The sequence below is a fragment of the Macrobrachium rosenbergii genome, chromosome 8, assembly GCF_040412425.1.
Source record: "Macrobrachium rosenbergii isolate ZJJX-2024 chromosome 8, ASM4041242v1, whole genome shotgun sequence".
In the NCBI taxonomy this organism is placed as follows: domain Eukaryota; kingdom Metazoa; phylum Arthropoda; class Malacostraca; order Decapoda; family Palaemonidae; genus Macrobrachium; species Macrobrachium rosenbergii.
Genome location: NC_089748.1, coordinates 69,449,148 through 69,468,101, shown reverse-complemented (window position 1 = coordinate 69,468,101; position 18,954 = coordinate 69,449,148). Strand labels below are relative to the sequence as shown.

Sequence of the window (18,954 nt, the reverse complement as noted above, 5' to 3'; positions counted from 1 at the left end):
GAATTCCTCAGGATGGTCAACTACTACAGGAGGTTCATCCCCGGGGTCGCGCACACCATGGCCCCCCTGACGGAGATTCTGAAGGGCCATCCGAAGTCCTTAGTGTGGGGCCCCAACCAGCAGCGGGTCTTCTCCCTGATGAAGGCCGCCCACGCCAAGGGAACAGCCTTGGCCCACCAGGACCCAAACACCCCCCTCCAGCTAACAACAGACGTCAGCAACGTCGCTTGTGGTGCCATCCTGGAGCAGGTCATCAACGGAGCCCCTCAGCCCATTGCCTTCTTCAGCAGGAAGCTCAGCCCCACCAAGTCCCGCTACAGCACCTTTGACAGGGAACACTTCGCGGTGTATCAGGCTGTATGCCACTTCAAATTCCTCCTGGAGGGTACACCCTTCACAATTTGGACGGACCACCAGCCGCTGGTCCACACCTTCACAAAGCTGGGAGATGCATGGTCCTCCAGGCAGCAGCGGCACCTTGCGGCCATCGTGGAGTTCACCTGCACCATCAAGTACCTCCCCGGCAGGAAGAACCCTATAGCGGACGCCCTCTTGAGGATTGAAATCAACGCGGTGCAGCTCAGGATCGACTACAAGGACCTCGCCCGGGAACAGGCCACCGACCCAGAGATTCCAGCTTACCGCACCGCCATCACGTTGCTGAAGTGGAAGGACGTGCCCCTCGCCCCTGGGGGGCCAACATTGCTGAGCGACATAAGCACTGGTCACCACCCGCCCACTGGTGCCCGCCTCCTGCTGTCGTTTGGTCTTCGACATCATCCACGGACTGTCCCACCCCTCCGGCAGGACGACAGCCAAGCTGCTGGCAGAGAAGTTCATCTGGCACGGCATACGGAAGGACGCAACGGCCTGGGCGAGGTAGTACATTCAGTGCCAGACCAGCAAAGTAGGGTGTCACCGAGTTGGGGGGACTCAGCTGGGAAGACGGTTCAGGCACATCCACGCCGGCGTTGTGGGTCCCTTTCATCACAAGGAGCCAGATACCTTTCTGACAGTCGCCGACCGCTCCACCAGGTGGCCCGACGACACCCATGGATGAAGCCACCTCCAGTGCGTCAGGCGCCGAGGCCCTCCTCTCCAGCTGGATCAGCCGATTCGGTGTCCCGGACAACATAACTACGGACAGGGGCCTAGCTTTCCTGTCCCAGCTGTGGACTGCCCTGGCACGCCTGCTGGGGACCACTCACCACAGCACCACCGCCTACAACCCCACAGTCAATGGATTGGTGGAAAGGTTCCACAGGTCCCTGAAGGCGTCCCTCATGGGTCGTTGCACCGCCCCCAGAGCCAACGGCGACCCATCCGCAGCAGAAAAAGTCTAAGGGGAGTGCCTCGTTGTCCCGGGCGAACTCATCACGCAGGACCGGGACAACCTAACAACACATAGGCTCCACGACAGGGTCGGAAAGTTCGCCCCCTGCCAGCGGACGTATACCGACAGGACGTCCCCCTTCATGCCTCCCAGTCTGTCCTCCACCACCCACGTCTTTGTCAGGAACGACGCCTTCCACCCACTCTTAACCAGGCCCTACAGGGGCCCTTTCCTCGTGCCGGAGAGAAACAGAAAGGCATTCCGGGTGGCCATCCACGGGAAGGACGACTGGGTGTCGGTAGACCGCCTCAAGCCTGCACTCCTGGAGGAGGACGTTGGTGGAATTTCCCAGTGCCCCAGCTGACGTCGAGGAGCCGCAGCCCTCTCTGCCGCCCCAGCAGATACCTGCCTTGATCAGACGTTACCTACGTCTTGGGGGGAGAGGGGAGTATTGTAAAGTCCCAGCTAAACGGGTTTTCTATAGAGAACCTCCCGTTTTCTACAATGCCTTCTCACCTGGCCCTAGGTCAAGGTAATCAGCCCTATTTTTACTATGTAATTATACATTCATTACCTGTTCATTTTTGCCCTTGTATATTGCGTATGTGTCAGAGTATCTTTGTGTTTAATCTACTATTTTTAATGTCATGCTATCTGTATGTACCTGTCTTGTTTTGCATAGAGAATGATTGACCTCGGGTCACTTGTATGTCTTTGTACTGACGTCCGCAGGCCGCTTTATAAGCGGGCTGCTTCCTCAGTAAACTAGCAGTACTTGTCTACCTGCTCTTTCTTTCGCACCCTCTCACAGGCTAAGTTAATTCTTGTTTGTTATTCAATTTCTCTTTGTACTGAATTATCATAAGTCACTCTGCATGAACCTCCAGAATTAGCTGATAATAATTACTATACCATGTATGTATAGAGTATACTTCATAGTGTAAGCTAGGCTACCATATATGCATACATGGTACCGAATACCCTAGTGTAGGGATACGCTTTTTTTCCAACAAACGATGGGTTTTTTGGAACCTAACCCCATCGTAAGTAGGATAATACCTGTATAAGCATTTTTAGATTTTTTGTATTTGAACTATCAAAATAGGCAGTTCTAAGTGTTTTTAGAAGGGTTCCAAGCATTGGCGGGTTCTAGCTATTGCAGGGGGGGAGGAAATAGTATGCATCCCCCCGCAAATATGGGGGTTTACTGTATAGGATGTTTGTTACCTATCAGAATGACAGACTTCCAAAGTATGTAAAGTTGGGGTGTAATCACCTTCTTTCCCAAGATCATTTCAATTATAATTATCCTCATTGTATTCATCCTACTTTTAACGGTTTCTTAACCATTTCATCTTGTACCAGTATGTTTATCCCAATTTGTCCTGTCTACCCATCATTTCATCAGAATTTTTATCTCTGGTTTTGAAGTCTATTTAGACTTTTGTACACGTTTTTATTCCTTCTTGCCAGCATATCTAACATGTCCTTACTCTTTCATACCATTGCTAAAACATTTATGATCTTCATTTTCATACTCCTTGGCTACTTCAAGGTTGCTGGGTAATACGGGTCATTTCACTTACTGTAAGCCTCTTTCTCACTACTGTACACAGTATATCAAAACATTTACCTGCGCTGTGGCAATATGCACAGCAGTCAACTCGTACATCTCAAGTATTCCTTCATATCATGCGTGTAGGGAAGTCGTTGCTGCAATAGTGCATAACAAATGCGGGATACAACCCAGCTTATGTGGTGTTGCAAATGTATAAAATTGTATCAAACCATACTACATACATGTACATCTTTGCATCTTGTGGTTTCATGTGCAGCCGTCTCTAAAACCACAGAAATCCATGAAGATCAAAGATGGCAAGAAGGCAATGGAGCCCTATCAAACTCTGTTGCTAGATCTGACAGACGAGTAGTCTAGATTTCACAGCACTGCTATAATCTCGGTATTTTACTTTCATCACTTTCAGATTTGTAGATTAAATACCACTTGTATAACACACACACAAACACGTGTAATACTGATACGCATATAATTTACTCTTGATAAATAAAATTTTCTTTTTTATTAAATTACTGTACTAAAGTGTTAGTTATTGTCCTGTTCAACTTTTATAACTGCACATACTTAGAATATAAGAAGAAAATACATAGGATTTATGTGGGTGTCTTTGTACAAATAAATTGGGGTCTCTGAATGTCATATTTTGCTTGAACAGCTTATCATATACCTGCTGTAGCAGTTCCTACAATGATGCCTGTGATATATGGAAGTAACTGAAAAACTTGTAACCTTCTTGTTTTAGATCTCGAAATAGCGTGGCATTCAAGGGGGTACACACAATGGATTCAGCAGTTTTCTCTTTTCTTCAGTAAACTAAAAAATGCAATATAGGTGACTGTACTAGTCCTTCTAGACTCAGAAAACGCTTGGCTAATATTCTGATTCTACACGACACACCTGTGTGCAACATCATTTAAAAAAAACTACTGCACAGCTGCAGAATGACAAATACATCTATTTGCAGCAACAAACTGCATAGTGTGAAAGAGTGTCTTAGTGTGAAAGAATGTCTTAGAGAACTCATTTTTCACAACAGCTTTCAGCTCTGTAAACCTTTTTATACTTCTCTATCTAACAAGGTTATTCCTGTTGTAGTTTAGTACTACATCCAATCCTTTTTCAAGTCAAATGGAGTTTTTCAGCAACATGGTCCTAGCCTCTTTCCATTAAACACCTTCAAACTCCTATTATGTCACTCTCTCCACAAACTGGTCAGCAGTTTAATATCAATGACAGGGCAGTGAGAACCTCAGGCTGCATGCGTACATGCGCTGTAGCATACAAATTATCAATGGTGAGACAAATGTTTGCTGCCTATGCAATCAACTGTCAGTCATTAAAAACACCTATGTTTCGGATTTTTTTTTTCACTTATATTTCTCGTGAGCTAAGGTCATAATTTGGGGATGGTCTATATTCCCACTGTGCATCATATCATCTTGATTTCTGACACATCTACTTCTATGATTATGGAATTTCTAAGGAATTCAGCTTTAGTTGCACCTCAAAGTTCTCGCCTGTCTGGCACCAAAGGCTCTTCAAGGAGGCACCAGCATTCTCCCTCTGGCTGCTCACATGACCTGCTTCTCAACAAATTTTACTGATCTTAAGTCTCCTACTTAATGTTGTGCAAACAACTTAGATCTTGGGTAAAAATGACATTTTTATGATAAAATAAAGTTTTATATATACTTACCAAGCAATTACATAGCTACTAGCTTCCTACCATGGCAGACCAAAAATTCAAATTTCGCAGTTGCGCAACCATCGCTAGTGTAGGTGACCGGGTCCCACCCACTATCGGGACTGACAGGTACAACTCAGCAGGTAACTTCAATTCGTTTGAGCCAAGATGTCCATCTGTAGTCAAGGAGGGAGGGCTCCGGTTATGTAATTGCTTAGTAAGTATATATAAAACTTTATTTTATCATAAAAATGTCATTTTTATATGAGCGACTTACCAAGCAATTACTTAGCTGACTCCATATTGAGAGGAGATGGGTTAGATGGACATAATCTAATCCAAAACATTAATAAAGATAATGACTTTGAACTAGAAAGACTGTTAGCATTGAGACAATGATTGTTGTACCTTACCGGGTAAGAGAGCTGCTGCAGGTAATTACTGCCTCCGGTTGGCGCTCATCTTAACCTTTAGAGGGCATGGCAGAATGGGTACTTTGCAGCCATGGAGGTTCACTGGAGGCTGACAAAGACAAAAAAGGGTGGCCTTGACCTTGGCATGACCAGAATAAAAACAACGTTGTCACCTACACCACAATAAAAACCAGACAACTGTCACCCCTACCACAAAAAACTGGCCGGTACTCCAGGTACACTGTACTCCCAGGCTTCTCAAGACTCTAACAACCTTAAAAACAAAGCAAGGAGACAGTAAGGGGACAGAGAACCTCCTATGCTTCCTCTCCCAACACCATGCCAGCCATGGATAAAGACCCTAACACATTACGATTTTCAAACATTGCTTCCATGTCTTTCAAGGAGTGTGAAGCAAACACAGATTTCGATCTCCAAAAAGTTGATTGGATTATTGAGGACAGGGACATATGTTGAAAGGCAAGAGAAGTGGCAATGGCTCGAACCTCATGTGCCTTTACTTTCAGGATCGGAAAGGTGTCCTCTTGGACCCAAGAATGTGCTTCTGAGATCAAGCTCCCAAAAAAAAAAAGAGAGCGCATTCTTAGAAAGCGGGTGAGAAGGGTTTCTCACTGAACACCACAGTTTGTTTGAGGAACCTCTGATCTTCCCATTCCTGCAGAGGTAGTACCTCAAGGCCCTCACAGGGCAAAGAAGTCTCTCCTCTTCTTCTGGCCAAAGAATGTCTTCCAGGCTCTTAATAATGAACGAGCGGGGCCAGGGATGTGAAACATCCTCGTTCTTAGTGAGGAAACGAAGCGAAATTGAGCACACTGCATTTCCTTGTGCAAAATCAACCTTCTTATCAATCGCTTGGAGCTTGCTTACTTGTCTCACAGTAGCCAGAGCTACCAAGAAGAGAGTCTTCTGAGTGAGATATTTCAAAGAGGCTGCATGAAGAGGTTCAAAGGAAGAGCTCAAGGGCCACTTTAAAACAACATCCAAGTTCCATGAGACTGTACATGGAGTCTCTATCATAGAGGTCTCAAAAGACTTGATGAGATCACTAATATCTTGGTTCGTGGACAGGTTAAGGCTTCTATGCTTGAATACTGAGCTAAGCATAGCCCTGTAGCCCTTAATTGTAGAGGGCGACAGTCTCCTAACGGTCCTCAAGAAGAGCAAGAAGTCTGTTATCTGGCTCACAGAGGTTTCAGAAGAAGAGACGTTATTCTGTCCACACCATCTTCTGAACACTACTCACTTGGACTGGTAAAGCCTGCTAGAAGCAGCTCTTTGACAGCTAGCAATAGCTTCCGCAGTCCTGCATGAAAATCCTTTTGCCTGACGAGGCTCCTGACAGTTTGAATCCTGTTAGGGCCAGAGCGGACAATCCTCGATGATACCTGCGAAAATGGAGCTGTTTGAACAGAGACTGTTCTTGTGGAAAAAGTCTCGGAAAATCCACAAGCAGTCGCAGCAGGTCCAGAAACCATTCTTTCCTCGGCCAGAATGGAGTGATGAGAGTCATCGAGACATTTTGGCGAGACCTGAACTTGTTTAGTACCTCTCGGATCAACCCAAAGGGAGGGAAGGCATAACCGTTGAGACCTGTCCAGTCTAACAGCATTACATCCGTCGCCCAAGCTAGAGGGTCCGGGACTGGAGAGCAAAAGAGAGGAAGCCGGTTGCTCCCCAATGTAGCGAAGAGATCTAGGCACGGTTGCACTAAAGCCTCCACAGATTGTTGCAGACTCTGGAATCTAAGGTCCACTCTGTCGGGAGAACCTGGCGACCGTGGCTTAACTCGTCCACCAGATATTCATCTTTCCCTGAATGAAGTGACGGAGCAGCTTGACTTGTTTCTGCTCCACCCAGAGAAGGTATTTCACTGCCTTGCAGAGAGTGAAGGAGTAGGTGCCTCCCTGCTTGCGAACGTAGGACAGAGCTGTGGTGTTGTCTGAGTAGATCACTACTATTTTCCCGAGACTAGTGGAGAAAATGCTTGAAGGCCCAGGTGAATGGCTTTGAGTTCTTTTGCGTTTATATGCAACGACTTCTGGTCTAAAGTCCATGTTCCGACACCTAACTTCCCAACAGAGCTCCCCATCCTACATCTGAGGCATCGGAGTAAAATTCTAGGCTGGGGTTCAGAGGGAAGAGAGAGATCCCTTCTTGAAGTCTCTCCTCTGATAAACACCATCGGAGGTCCTCCTTGATCTCCGATGTGACCGAGAAGATGAAGACATCTGACTGAGTCTTCCTGCACCAATTTGCCTTCAGGAAGAATTGGGGGGCCTCATGTGAAGTCTGCCCAACCTCATAATGATTCCACTAAGGGCAAAGTTCTGAGAAGGCTCATCCAACGAAGAGCTGAACAGGTCGAGAGACTGAGAAATTCTTCCAACGTTCATAGATATGACTTGACTCTTTTGGGGGAGAGAAAAGCCCGAAAAACTTGAGTTTAGAGTCATCCCCACATAAAGAATACTCTGAGTCAGAGTCATTTGGGATTTCTGAACATTGATCAGAATGCCTAACTTCTGTGTTAGGCAAAGGGTCCTTTGTAAGTCGTTTGCGCACTGATTCTCTGATGAAGAGCAGAGAAGCCAGTCGTCCAGGTATAAGGATACACTGATCCCGAGAAGATGAAAGCCACTTGCTATGGGGAGCAAGAATTCAAGTAAAAACCTGTGGGCTGTCCAGATGGATGGGGACATGAAAGTAGGCATCCTACATGTCCAGGGTGACCATCCAGTCGCCCTGATGGAGAGAGGACATGACAGAACGGTTCATCTCCATGTGGAACTTTGTTTTCACCACAAACAAATTCAGGGCACTGACATCCTAGATGGGTCTCCAACCCCCGGAAAACTTGGGGACTATGAAAAGTCTGTTGTAAAATCCTTCCGACGACTGGTCCACTACTTCCTCCACTGCTCCTTTGTGAAGGAGAGAATCTACCTCTTTGGCAAGTGCTGAAAACTTCTAGGACCCTACCGAGTAAGCCATCAAGGTGATCAGCGACTTGGAAAGCGGTGGCTTCTGTTTGAAAGGAATAGGGTAGCCTGTTTTCAAAACCTGCACTACCCAAGGTTCTGCACCTCTGCAACTCCATTCCTTCCAAAAACAGTGCAACCTGGCACCCACTGGGGCGCAAAGGACATACAGATCTCACTTGCTGGCGGCCGGTTGGGAAGAGGACTTCTTAAAGGACTTCGCTGGAGGGCAAAGTCCCCCATGAAAGGGCTGAGGTTGCAAGGGAGAGAAAACCTTCGGAACGACTGCAGGTGCTGACTTACGGCGCTTCAAGGACTGCGCCAGCAAATCGTGCATCAATTTCTTCTGCAGAGCAGAAATAACCTCTTTGGTGGTGTCCTGAGGGAAGAGGTACAACTTGTCAAGCAGAGCAAACATCAGATCAGGCTTCCGGACTGTAGTAACTCCCTTGGTGGCAAATGAGCACCACAGCTCTTGCTTCTTTAAAGAGCCCATCGCATATAAAGAAGCCAGCTCCGCTGAGCCATCTCTAACCTCCTTGTCTGTGCAAGACAATACATTTAGCCCATCGAGGCAAAATCCTCTGCTAGGACTGGACAGTCCTCAATCTTTCTGGCCAGTGCTCCCACTGCCCAATCCAGGAAACTAAAAATCTCCAGAACCTTGAAGACATTACAAATCAGGTGATCCAATTCTGAAGAAGAGAACATTACCTTAGCTGAGGCGAGAGCTGCATAACGTCATCCAAGCCAGAGAAGTCCCCCTGGGAGGAGGCACACTCTCTCAAGGAAGGGGCTTCTCTGGTGGAATAAAACCAATATCTCCTTTTAAGAAGCTTCGAAGGAGGGAGGGCGGACATAACCTTGCCCGAGTCCCTCTTAGAACTCAACCATTCATCGACCTCTTTCAATGCTCTTTTCGAAGAAGAGGAGAGGACTAATTTAGGAAGGCAAGAGTCACTACCTTGCTTCCTCATCAAAAAGGTAGAAGCAGGAGAATCCGGAGGTGCGGGCTGGAAGATATCTGGGAAGTTCACTAATAGAAACTTGAGGAGGCTTGAATAAGCTGAAGGGGTCAAATCATGGTCAGCTTCCTCCTCATTCGATGATATCGGAGACAAGTTGGGATCCTCAGTCTTGGATACAGTCGTCTTCTTCAAAAAGTTCATCAGGTCATCAAGCTGGCGCTTAATCAGGGCAGAAGGTGAATCCTCTAGATGCAAGAGGGCGAGGAGGCGATGGCGCCAAGCACTTAGGAGGAGGAGTCGAGTGGTCCGCAGTTGGCGCTGAGCAGAAGTAGGTGCCAAACGAGCTGGCGCGGACGCCTGAGATGGTGCAGCTGGCGCCAAGCACTCGGGAGAAGGCAGGCACTTAAGAACACAGGGGTGCTTGGGCAGAGGTGGTGAGCGCTTACGATGAGAGTGCTTCGGAGGCAAGACCTGGTGATCTCCAAAACCGAGAGACTCTGGACTGTGCCAAGCCAACTGATGAATCTGTGCTGACGAAGAAGAAGGAGGTGGACCAGTGAAGCTGCGGTAGGGTTGAGGACTCATGCTGACCTCCCTGCTGGGACTGTGCAACAGACTCGACAGAGGGGGCAATTACCCGTGGGTAAACCCTTCCAGCTTCCCCTCGACCTTCGGTATGTCTTCTCCCTGGCGCGGGGGAGCGGGACAGGGACCTTCGTCTAAGAGCACTGGTAAGATGGACAGCTGCCTCCTTGGAAATCACAACACTCTCACTCTGCACTGCACTTGCACTGGCACCGGGAGCACTAACACTGGGAACAGATGCTTTATCCACAAAAGCTTTAAAAGATAAACCTAGTTCCATGACTGCACTGGCCAGGAACTCAAACTTCTTATCGAACCTAGATTCGAGACTGGCAATGGTGTTGAGATCAGAAGCATGGGAACTAGGTAAAGGAGTTCACAGTAGGACAGTAGGAGGACTCAGGATGGGAGAAAAAGACGGGATAAGAGGAGAAGAAATAGCGCTACCCTCAGCCACTGAAGGCAAAGGTGTAGCCTCTAAGCTAGCTCTATTTTTGGCTCTACGAATTGCCTTTCTCTTCCTATCTCTATCAAGTTTATCAGAATGAGACCTGTAAACCTTCCACTAATGTTCATCCCAATCCTGGCATGCTGGACAAATAATCTCTCCTTTACAATCCTGCTCCTCCATTTTATGCATTTGGTATGAGAATCATATGTCACTTTACTTAATCTAGTTTTACACCCCTCGGTACAAAACCGAACACTAGTATGAACTAGAATCTGACATTTAGGTTAGGGAAAAAAATGCTAACCAAAACTAACAATTCACTAATTGAAAGAAGCCACACAAAATCTGAATACATCTCCAATACAGGGACAACAAATCCAAGAAATGATGATAGGTGCTACCCAAAAACCACTGATGTTGATTAGGAGCCGGCAGAAAATGAACTGAAGTTACCTGCTGAGTTGTACCTGTCAGTCCCGATAGTAGGAGGGACTCAGTCACCTACACTAGCGATGGTGGTGCCACAGCGAAATTTGAATTTTTGGTCTGCCATTGTAGGAACCTAGTAGCTATGTAATTGCTTGGTAAGTCACTTAAATAAAACTATGAGTTATAGATCCTCTAGACTATGAGATCCTAATAGCACAAACACACACTATCCTAATGCTGTAGCTGAACAGGCCTCTGTGGTATCTCATATCCTGGCTATTCACTTCTACTAGTCGTGTGGAACCCTCATAATATGACTTCTAATTGCCCTATTCAACTAGTTGAAAGTCTACAGACCAAAGAAATCTGTCAATCTTTGGTTGTTGACTGTTCTGCTTATCCTTCAAGGCATACGTGTAGCCACAGTGTGCATTTGCTTACCAATTTTTGAGTTATGATTTCTAACTACTCACCTGTTCTCTGTAATATGCATGGCCAGGCTTACTCATGTGGCTCACCTAGCCTGACCTGCACACACCACACCTCCTCTGCACCTGGCAATATGGTTGCATCTACCCATATCCTAAATTCTTCTAAGTCATTCAATCACCTGGTTTGAGTTCATCACTCTTCTATTCTCGTTCATGGCTTAGCCGTAACTTCTTGCTCCAAAAATCAGCTTATGGCAAACAGAAAGGACTCTTTGATAGTGTTAGAGATTCCTCTACTTCTGGCCAAGTCTCCTCACATACTTCTGCTTTGCCTTTATGCAAGAGCTGTTGCACCCCTTCTTTAGTAATCACTAAAGCTTCCAATTCTTCAGAGTAGAAACCAATCTGCACCTCTGGAAGGTTTAAACTGGATCCAGAAGAGTTACATGTTATGAGTGACAAGGACAAGGACCTGAATCTGTACTTTATTAACTTATGGAAGTCACCTATGCCTCAAAGAACAGCCTTACCTACAAAGCCTCACGTGCATGAAGGAGGAAGGACCCCCTATTAGGTTGGAGTCTCCTCCAGCCCTATCACGTGAGGCAATTTTGGATGCTGCTATGTTTAGATATGACAGACATATCATTCTTTCTTCCCAGACCCTCAAGTTGTTTTAACCGTGGCTCAGATAAACTAAGATAAACTCCAATGCCTGGTTTGTGAGGGACATGATGTGATGGCCACCTGATCTTGAGAGCCTCTAGTTAATTCTAAGAAGGGTTCAAAGACCCTACAAGATTAGGCTAATGCTAGAAAATTAGTTGCAACTACTGGCCACACATCACTCCTTAATATCATATCTAACCTTCTGTTTCACCTAACTTTGAGTCTCAATGACCAGCACTTGATGCCAGCCTCCTAGGTTTATATGCCACAACATGACTGCTGTCATAAGGTTGCTAGGCAACTTCATATTGATGAATGCAACATTTTTCTTCTTGGAATGTGAAAGACAACTTACTTATTAACATATGAAAGCTTTGTACATTTTCTGAGCCCTTTTTTGACCAATTAAATGTTTTGTATTGTCTCTCCTTGAAAATTTCTTGAGACATCTTAAGTAAGCACTTCTAAATATTTTTTGCTATTGAAAACATGAATATTGTCATGTAACCTGTGTAAAACCCACATTTTATCTATCATGCTTCATTTCCTGCGTCTTATTTTACACCAGAGTTTCCACTATATTAATGCTTATTGCTGGCTCCATAGCAAGGAGTAAGTCATCTGGCAAGTCATTCTGAAGGGTTGCTAAAATGGCGACACATCCTGTATTCGATTGCACGGAAGGGAACATTTCCCCATACAGATGAATGTTCTCATAAAGCATTTGAGTTCCTGTGAAATGGAGTAAAGAAGCAAGATTTACCAGCACAAGTGGAAGGAAAGACTGCATTCCTTTATGCTCAGAGGCAAGACAATACACAAATTCCCAAGAACAGAGGACCATTCTTGAAGTGAGGATCCACAACCTTCAGCCTCCAAAACTTACAGTAGGTAGTTCAGGTGGAAAGTGTCTGAAGGAGTGGATTGGGTACTAAGATAACCCCTTTTCCCAGGATGGTAAAATATTTTGCACCAGATTTTGTAAAGTTATTTTGTATCCCCATTTCACTGGCACATTTTTTGGCAAAGTCACAGGGTCCTTCAACTGCATTCAGGTAGACCAACAGTAATATAATACCACTGTTAAGTTCCCTGTTCTTTTGTATATTTTTCTGGTGATCTATAATGAATACATGCATGAAGCATAGCTATAAGCTATTTATTTAATTGCTCCATATGAGCCCTGGTGTCACACTGGAGTTTCCCATAAACCTAAAAATAGCTAAAAAAATCAGGAAGATCAAATACAAGTGGTCTGTCCCAACAATAACGGTCACATAAGCTGCCAGGAAAATATGTGCTCCCTATCCCTAGCCCAATTTAGGCTAATGACAGTTCTAGATTTGGCTACTTACTACACGCCTGATTTGCATCCGACATTAAACTTACCTATTGGTGAGAAAAAAAAGATTAGGGTAGGTAGGCTGATCTGATAGCCTTCATTGCCTAGATATGATAGAATAGGCTAGATCTAACCTACTCTATTGCAAGATATCTAATATCATAAATATTAAGGGTAAAAATAAATAAAAACATAAGCCTAATCATAGCCTAAACAATGACACCTCTTACTCGTAGACTGATTGACTGATTTGCAAATACTCAAACAGGTGTTGCTGCTCATACTTTAGTTAGGCTCAGGCTACAGTCGGCTTGTGTACACGGAGCTGAACCAAAGATACTCACCAGTATGTATTTAAGCAGCTTAGCTAGTATAGGTTACTTTTCAGTCTATAGCCTAATATGATAAGAGACTAAATATGGTCAGTGGCAACTTTAGTAAAAATAAGACTTTTTGTTTTAATACAAAACCATCAAAAAGGTTTAATTACGGAGATATTTATGTAATTTAATTTGACACTTCTTTTGATGAATATGCCCTATGTCACCATGTTACCTAAGAGAGCTCTTAACATGACATTCAGTGTAAGATGCTACTCTCTGTTTATCCTTAACATGATTGCAACACTATCAACCAATGTAATACTATGATACTATATTTCTTACCAACATGAAGTGTTCCAATACTTCTTCAACAATGTTTGGGAAGTACATATTAGCCGCCTGCAGAATGCACACTTTGCATGAAAGCTTGTAAAATCTTTTTAATTTTGCTGTATGTAATAGTTAGGTATTGTAACTTTTTAGCCAGTAAAAACTAAACTTTTCCCTGTGAAGTTCACAAATTTTTCCATTCTTCTACTATCTTTCACCACCAAAATATACTTAGCTTAACAATAGCAATGCCAATGGACAATGTACAAACCTTCTTATAGGCAAAACCAAAACTAACTTTCTACCTATCTCCTAATAATCTCTCCAACCAATGAATGCCTCTCATCCTTATAAACTGAGCTTGCTTATATGAAGTCAATTATGGTGACTTGGTTAAAAGAAAGATTTGTGTATCTCCTAGATGTACCTCCTAACCTTATGGTAAGGATGCAATGCTAAGGTGGAGACAGGGGTGGTCCCCTTGCCATCTAGGACCCAGTGAGCAAGGTTAGTTTTCGATGCACCTCTGAATTACACTTATATGATTTGTGGTACTTAAGTCAGGTTAGGATGAAGGGTTACACAAGTCAGGTAGAACCTGGCACTATAGGTTAGGTTAATCCCTTGTAGATGGGTAACATAAATATATGTTTACTTATAGCTTTGGGGTGGATTCCGGGTAACATACATTATGTTCAAGATTTCGCACCATATAGTTTGAATGAATTTTGTGGAAAAATTGCTCAGATCACTCCTGTGGGCTATAAATGACTCTTGGCAACTTTTACCCCAACTTTAAATAGCTAGTTGTACAGTCCAAAATTCCAATCCGACGACATCTCATTAATATTTTACAATAAATATATCCAGAATTTATTACTGATTTTAGTTCTTGAGCTATAATTATAATTTTACAAAAAAAAAAAAAAAAAAATACAAAGAACCCTTATAACCTGGTAAAATTACCATATTTTAACGACTGTCATTTGAAAAAGGGTTGGAAATATTCACTTTCAAATTCCTGTGGAAGGTAGAGAGAATTTTTTAGAATTTTTTTCTCATACCATATGCATATGCATATCTTCCTCTTTCCACTGATTTTTTTTTTTATTGGCCACCCTTAAATTTAGCCTGGTCTAGAGGTATGCTTAATACATATTTAGCCCAGACTGTGAGGTTTAAGGAATGTACAGCTAGGAGATTTTTTAAGGTAGCTAAGTGGTGTTAGTTTTGTAAAAAAAAAAAAAATCTTTAATTGCACAGGCACGTTTACCTGACGTCTCTTAACTGTGTATATTTCAAGAATTTCTATAGCACATAATGGTGAACTTTGTTGAAATTATCTAGCAATACCACTTTTTATGGACTGAAATGTATCAAAAAGACTGTGTTCCAATAACAAAAACCTATTTAGGGGTATACAGTCATGGGTATTGAATATGGTGATAAACCTTGTAGGTTAAGTGAATTCTAGTTTTTCCATACTTTCTAAAGTGATTCTGATAAATTAAGATAATGTATTAATTTCTGCAAGAAATGTTTGGTTAATTCATTACACATCCACTTCTGACTCATGATAATGGGAAAATACAGTGGGAAACCAATTTACCACTGTTTTGGGACTTAGGGTAAGGTTAAACAGGAGGAAGTAAGGGCTGCAGATTCCCTTTGGAGTTAATTACAAATCACATTGAATAAGGGGTAGCAAGTGCAGAATAGGGGTCAGGACTACTGCAGGCCTACTGGGCATTTCTTAAGTAGGCATTTCAGAGACAGTATGACCTAACTCACTCATGGGTGGCAGAATTTTCACTTTTCACTCGATATTTAATTGGAGAAATAAAAAAAAATTAAACATTTAAGAAAACCTTTCAAAAGGTTGAAGCTTCATTCACAAAATGAGCTATAGGAAACTGCCATATGAACTAATAAGCATGGGAAGTCTTTGTAAAATAGGTGTTAAAGGCAATTATAAATCCAATATGGAGTCTCCCCCAAAATACTGAGACAAAATGAATGGCGATTGGACACTTCCTTCCCAGCACTCATTTAACGGTGTACTGAACACTAATTGCATATATATGTAATGTTTATAGATATTACTCAAGATTTTGGTTGTAATCAGCACGATACAACATTTTGTTGCCTATACTAGTGAAAATGTGAGATATGGACTCCCTGTCTGTCATGTGGTTGAACTGAAATGTATTTTTACCTTTAATCCATGGTTTTATCCTAACTGACATCACCATCACAACTGAAGCTACACAGTGCTTATTTGATTGTAATTATGCACATTTTGTTCTTAATTTACTCAAAATACCATTTAAAATACGTGAGAATGTTTGTTCCATCAAAGTAACGAAACTGTGGCGGGAACAAATTTCCAGCCTTATTATACACCTGGCTGCCACAGACATCCAGGAGAGGACAACGCATTAGTGAACTGTTTACGATAGAAATGTAGTATTTTGTTGTTAGGACTTTTCATTTATTTAAGTCCATATTACTATGTATACTTCTGAGGAATGTAATGTGTACATATGAATGTTACCACTTTGGCAAAAATGCAAGAAAGTTGAGTATGACAATTTATCTAGAACTAGTACGAGAGTCAAGATGCCATGCCGTCAAAATACAGGACTGAAATAAAGGTTTAAAATCCCAAATTATTACTTAAAACACCATTATATTTGACAACATTTACACTGTGTATGTGAGTCCTCTATAGGCTGGAGAATATATATATTATACTGTATAGTAATATACTTTTTGAAATGACAAATAAAAACCTCCACTGAAGAGAAAAAAGATAGAAAAGTCTTCTACAAAATAAAAATGCAATAAAAATAGAACCTACATCGTAATGATTCTATATATATTATACTGTATGTAATATATATATTAATAAATAAATAAAAAAAGATAGGAAAAGCAAAAGCATTGAAATTTGTCTCAGGAATTTGGTTTGCTCCAACAACTCAAATCAATTATAATAAACAAATAATACATTTACTCAATTTATAACCTTATTCTGGTGTTTAGCTACCTAGTTATTTAAATATTAACTAGCGCTCTGGTGTCCTGAAAATTCGCTAGAGTTCCCCGTCCAAGCCCCATAGGAGCCAGCGTTTACCACTGGTGTCAAGGAAACAGTGTCAGTGTCTATGGGTACAAATATTTTGCAGATTTAACACAGGAAATGGGCAGTTTGTTTACACAAGTGACTCGGCAAATATCGAGGTGGCGTCATTCGTCCACTTTTAAAGTGTTTTAAAAGTTTCGAGAGCATCATGGCCGGTAAGCTACCATCGCACACAGCTAAATCTTAACGAACCTCTGTTTAATCGGAAATATGCCATTACTTCGTAATTTACAAGAAAACTGTTATTTTGATTGGAACGTAGAGGTCTCGGCATGTCATGTAGAGGAGGCACAAGTCTCACTGATGCTGATGAGGGAGTATTCGAATACATTTTCTGGAAGTGTCCAAACAGAGGAGGAATGTCGCAGTGTCTCACGTCCCGAGCGTTTACCCTAAGGTAACTTTTCAGATTGCAACCAAATACTGTTCCTGATTTAAAACACCATCTTTTGATAAAGTGTAGTAGAAGGGGGAGGGGGGGGGAGTCTAGGGGAGAACAAAGTCATCTCATAGGACATACCATTAACACTAACATTCTAGTGTCCCCTAATCTTATTCTAGTCAAGTTGAGGTTCGAGAAACCACCACAGGTCAGATTGGACATTGAAACCTTGGCTATTTCACGATATTCCAAGCTAGGGAAAGAGGTTAACGTGGGTAAAACTTGAAACTACTACTGCATCCTTCTAGGTTTGGCAACTTACAGTTTACATGCAAAATAGGAGCTGTGCTTAGTACCATCCCCTTGAGGACAAATGTAAAACATTAAAAAAATTACAGTTAATGCCATAACATGAACCAAAGACACAAACAAAAACATGGACAAACAACAGGAACCAGACTGCAGTAGTAGCCTAGGCCTAGTTTCAAGTTTTACCTTAACATATACCATTGTAGCCTATTTCACTAGCATAGTTTTTCTTACCCTAGATTCTCACCAGACGAAAACATTAGCTTTACACTTCAAAAACGATCTGAGAGCACATAATTTGCATTCATAACAGTCTAGCCTATAGTACATGATTAGCCTAGCCTATAGGCTTAGATGGGTTTAAAAGTGACCATTACCGCTCTGCCGAAGACTATACATAACAAATATATCAATAAGGTAAATTAATCTAGCTAATAAAAGCTTACGTTAATGTCACTATATTATAATCTTCCACAGGCTAGGCTAAAGTGCAGGAGCAAAACTAATTTGGCCTACCCTAAGCGCCGCAAACATAATCAAGACATGGCTGGCTGCAGTCTAAGAGGATAACGACCAGACGTAAAATGCTCACGAGGTCAAATTACACTTGTCCTATAACCATGCACTGTAATTTCCTTTAAATTGTCACCCTAAATCCTTGTTATGACAAAAAGTGCACAGGTCTTCAATGCGATAGGACACACGACTACGAGGAACCTAGAGTACCTGCTCCCCTTGTAACTTGGTGACGTATGAACACGAGTCAAGATCCAGGGAAGAGACGCTGATATACGAGTTGACTTACGGTACCAGCCAATGATGCAGCTCTAAATTCATATGATGAATAATTACTGCATAAGCTTACACATTGTGAGTGTTACTTGACCGTATTACAAATAGCGGCTTATCCTGGTTGCCTTCACACACTGAATATATTACTTTGACAATGTCAGGAGTGTTATATAATAATTAGAGCTAAACGGCAGTAATTTTCGGTTGTTAACTATAACTTAATTTATAACAATGTAAATTACCATGACGGACGGTAATATAACATTACAAAATTTAACATTCAATTTTCCTGCTAAAACTGGATGTTACTCCTTCGAAGCGCTTTAGCAACGCAGAGCCAACAACTAAACAGAATGGACGTGGCAAGTTTGATAAATTCGTACGGGGGAACAAATCAACCTTTCAGCAGTTGTCACCAAGAAACAAAACCGATGGGATGCACCAAATAAAGTTATGACATTATGAAATCATGTAATTTACATGACCAAAATAATTTCATATCGTACAACAGTACATGCTCAAATTAAGAATGAAAATAACTTTAACTAACGTCACCAGTTTCTCACTATATCAAGTGATAGATTGATCCGTACTAATCATTATACAGTGAAAAGTTACTGACTGACAAATTGAACTCTAAGGGTCACTGGCATAAAACCTCCAAATGGCTTTGACATTTCTATTCTTTATAGAAGTCTTTTTTTCCCATTTATTATCGGTAATCACAATGACGTCACTTCCAACCTCACCTTTATCGCACTGTTTTATCTAATTATGTCTCGTTTTGGGA

At 42.5% G+C, this 18,954-nt stretch overlaps 1 protein-coding gene across 6 annotated transcripts in view; it reads right to left on the bottom strand.

Moving 5' to 3' along the window:
* Window positions 1-18,509, bottom strand: part of LOC136840959 (soluble calcium-activated nucleotidase 1) — a 103,972-nt gene extending 85,463 nt beyond the window's left edge. Inside the window, exon 1 of one of the 6 annotated variants that reach the window (XM_067107948.1) lies at window positions 18,407-18,509. The gene's annotated coding sequence lies outside the window, so the exon portion shown is untranslated. Of the gene's footprint in view, window positions 1-17,888 lie in introns of all 6 variants that reach the window. The other 5 variants (XM_067107946.1, XM_067107945.1, XM_067107949.1 and 2 more) reach the window with 5 other exon arrangements.
* Between the last annotated feature and the right edge of the window lie 445 nt (window positions 18,510-18,954).